This window comes from Muntiacus reevesi, chromosome 2 (genome assembly GCF_963930625.1).
Source record: "Muntiacus reevesi chromosome 2, mMunRee1.1, whole genome shotgun sequence".
NCBI lineage: Eukaryota > Metazoa > Chordata > Mammalia > Artiodactyla > Cervidae > Muntiacus > Muntiacus reevesi.
The window spans coordinates 214,816,075-214,820,263 of record NC_089250.1 but is presented as its reverse complement, the minus strand read 5'-3'; the positions used below and the strand labels follow the sequence as shown (position 1 = coordinate 214,820,263).

The 4,189-nt window shown below is 47.6% G+C and overlaps 1 pseudogene; it reads right to left on the bottom strand.

The window, feature by feature from the left end:
* Positions 1-819: 819 nt before the first annotated feature.
* Positions 820-1,610, bottom strand: LOC136158603 (male-enhanced antigen 1 pseudogene; annotated as a pseudogene).
* Positions 1,611-4,189: the final 2,579 nt, after the last annotated feature.

Genomic DNA, 4,189 nt, shown 5'->3' with positions numbered 1-4,189 from the left:
GCCCTCAAATCCAATAGAACCGGGGTCTGATGTGTCTCATCTTTTCAAGCAAAGGTGTTAACAGATGCATTACTCATCAGCATTGCCCGATTCTTGCCTTGTTAGGAGCTGCAGAGGAAAGTTGATGTTTTGACGAGGAAACTATGACCAAGAGCCAGAATGACTATAAAACTCTGCCAATGGGCGCCAGAAGATTCCACACCACTGCCTTTGACGCTTAATTTCCTTTTGGATGCATTGCCTGTCTCAGCCAGGGGCCTGCTGGACTTTTATATTCTACTGGAGAAGAAGCTCTGTGTCTGCACATCCTGCCTGCTTTAAAACAGTGATGCTTCTCTTTGCTCAGTCTCGAGAAATCCCCACAGCAATCAGATTCTGGGCGGGGGCCCTCACATCTGGGTGGTTTCTTCTGCTTTTCCTTTGCTTCATCCTCAGCATCCTAGAGCAACCACGGCTGGGTGTTCTCAATCTGGGCACCATATTGAACCAGAACATTGCAGTTGCTTAGGAAATACTCTCTGTGGAACCCGACACTGCATAATTTTTACACTCTGTCCTGTGAAGTGGATATTGCTGGACCCAATGTATCACTGAGGAGAATGAGGCCCGGGGAGCATGAGTGGTTTGCTTCCCTATGGAAGGAGTCGTGTAGGCAAGGAAAGAAAGGTGTGGGCTTCATCTCCAGTGGGTTTTGTGCTCAGATCAGCCTTCCCTCTTCCATGAGGATGAGATTGGGGCTTGGAGGAGAGACACATGCTGGGACCACAGAAGACCTCTCTTCTTCACTCCATGACAGCCTTTCTTTTTTTTTTTTTTTGGCTGTGTACATAGGGTGCTTTATTCTCCACAGAGTGATACATGCTAAGGTGGGTTGGGCTTGGGCCAATGTCCCCATATGTACAGAACTGAATAAAGTGGGTCTCTGAGAAGAAGTCTGATTTGCCTTGATGTGGAGGGGAGCCGGGGAGGATGGAGATGGAGTGACAACCAGGATATGTTCAGTCCTGTGCTGGTTCTGGCCTGGAATGCAGGGAGTTATGGCAGCTCTCAGGGTGGTCACTTCCAGGCAGGGGCAACCTGCCGGGCTTGGAGGGCCTTCTGTACCACATCTTCCCACTGGGCATCTGATATCTCACGAGCCCAGGCAGGAACCCCTGGTGCAGGCAGGCTTATGCTGGCCATCGTCCTTTTCACCAGCTCTACATGTTCTGGGTCCATGGGAATAGAGCTGTGGTTGTTCAATGCTGTAGCTCCCTGCTCATCTTCGTCCTCACTTTCTAGCGGTGGGTCGGGCAAATGAAGCCCCAGGGCCTGGATCCGATCCTGGATATCAGCAACTACATCTTCTCCATCCCCCACTGGTGCTAGTTCCACCTCCTCTTGTTCAGGATCTTGGTTCAGAGGCTGGTAGGAGTAGCCAGCTGGTCCTGCCCCTGTTTCCTCTTGTTCTTCCTCTGGTTCCTCACTGCTCCAATCCCCAGTGCCTTCCGTGGGGCCCTGATGTGGCCCGAGTTCCTCAGTCTGATTGGGGAAGATACGTTCAGGACCCATGGTGTCTCCCCCTAGAATTACTGCTGCCATCGGGCAGGGGCCGCTCAGAGCCCGCGACCGAACCCCCCATGACAGCCTTTCAAAAGCAAACCCTGGACTGGGAGACATGTACAACTCCATGTTTTCTTATCCAGAAGGGTCAACCGTATATGTCTGATCACAAGAGCATTTTACAGATTGTCCAAAACTAAAGCAATCCCAGCTTTCTGTCAGCACCTGCAAGCCTGCATAGGGTGGGCTTCTGCCCTGTAACGTATCCTCTTGCTCAGCACCCTCTGGCCAAGTTGGTCTCAGTCCGACTGTCCTACCTACCAAGTTAGCGTGTGTGGGGGGGGGGGGGGGGGGCTGGGGAGCAGGGCTTGGCGTGAGCCCCTCCCTTCCCTGCCTCGCGTGACTAGCTCTTTCTCAGCCTTCTGTTCTCCCCTCTCTGGCACCCCCTCCAAGTGGCTCCCCCGTCCACTGTTCCCATCCAAAAGCCCTTTGCACTCTGGCTTCTCTGACATGAGCACGCTGTCTCCTCCCAGCACTGCCATGGTCTGAAATTGTCTTGCTTGTTGTCACTGTTTGCCTGTCTTCACCGCAGTGCAAACTGTTGGCCCTACAACAGTGCCCTATCCCTAGGAGTTGTCCTTACCATGGAGTAGAGTGTGTGTTACATGAATGAATTCCTCATAAGGAATAGGATTGTCGCTTCTAGAAACTCTGTCTGGAGTTCACAGTATGTTGACAATGACTTCAAATCTCACTTATCTATTAAACTCTAACCTGTCTCCTCCCTCTTCTCGACTCCCTGCACCCCTGAGGTCTTTCTTTCCTTCTTCCCAGCCCCATTCTCTCTTCCTTCGCTTTTCTTACGCCCTTTCCCTTTCCCCTCTACCCTATCCTTCCCTTTCTGCTTGCCTGCCTGGGAAGCAGGTCACTCAGCAGGCAGACAGGTGAGACAGTCCAACCTGGTTTACCCACAGTGGCCATCTTCATGAGGAAGAAAGGTCTTTTCACTCCATCCTGGATGGGATCAGAGGTGACAGAGTCCACTCAAGTTGTCCCAGGACAGGCCTGGAATGCATCTTACATCCGATTGTCACTTCTGGGATCCAGCATTCCTATAGCTTAGAGTGCATTTGTCAGGGCAACTTTGGGCCTGAGTGTTGGAGAAAAACAGCTAAACTCATCAGAAGCATGAAACAGAGACCACTGGTTGAGGACCTCTGCTCACATAAGGAGAGTTTGATTTATTTATAAATGCTTAATTCTCTGATTCTTCAGGAGCCTTCAGCAGAAAGTGAAATTGTGCCTCCTGCTGAATGACAATGTTCCAAGGAGGCCAGCACTTGAAAACAAAAGCAACCACTCTTGTCCTAATCTAAAATTCCATCACCTTGGCAGGAACTGCTGAGTGCTGGTAATGAGTGTTGAGAGGCAATCTGAGGACGGTAATTAGGTATTAAACCTGGACAGATACTAACCAAGAGGTGTGTGGCCCCTTGGCTCAGCACCACAAAAACGGATCTCTCCCAGTCAACTCTGGCCATCCAGAGGGGAACAGAGCTGCACTGTAGCAAAGTGAAATGTGATTTTAATGATTCCGAGCACATGGTTTCTGCCTCCAGCATTCTAGATTTGTAGACTGAGATTTTTTTTCCCCCTTGGGTGGATTCCAGATGTTGTATAACTTGTGTATTTCTAACTTACAGAGTGGTAGATGAGGACTTACTTGTCTTTTTGTTTTGAGTATGTACAATGTGGATGAGCGGCACTGTCAAACAACCTCCTAAAAGACACACCGTACCCAAGTCAGTATGGAATAAGTGATTGGGAAAAGGAGCCTGAGATTTCAATAATCTAAAGTAGCTAGGAGACTTGGAGTCAAAACTCTGGCATTCTGGGCAAACACTCAGTTTAGACACCCACCCCACCTCTACTTCAGACACACACCAGTGAACACGCACATGTGCGGCCATGTACACACACACAGACACACTCCTTTTCATTACTCTTAGACTGATCAGGCCCACCCACCTGGGCCTTTCTTGAAATATATTTTCTGAGCCTCCAGTCCAGACCTGTCATAACACTGCCATCTGTATCTGAGGTCGCCAAAGAAAATTCAAGATACCCAGTGAAATTTGAATTTCAGGTAAATAACAGATATTATTTTAGTATAAGTATGCCTCATGTAAAGTTTAGGGCATACTTTACCAAAAAAAATTTTTTTTCATTTTAGAGAGCTATTTTATTTTTTTACACCTTTATTTTTTAATTTTAATTTTTTTTGACACCAAAAATATTTTGTATTGGGGTATAGCTGATTAACAGACTTAGAAAATGAACTCATGGTTGCTGGGGAGAAGGGATAGTAAAGGACTTTGGGAACGTCATGTACATACTGATATATTTAAAATGGATAACCAACGAAAACCTATTGTATAGCACATGGAACTCTGCTCAATGTTATGTGCCAGCCTGAATGAGAAAGAAGTTTGGAGGAGAATGGATACATGCATATGTAAGACTGAGTCCCTTCACTGTTCACTGAAACTATCACAACATTGTTAATTGGAAATTCAGTATTTTATTTGTATCTTTATTTGCTTAGTCTGACGGTCTTATCCCTGTGATCCAGTAAACTGAGGGAATA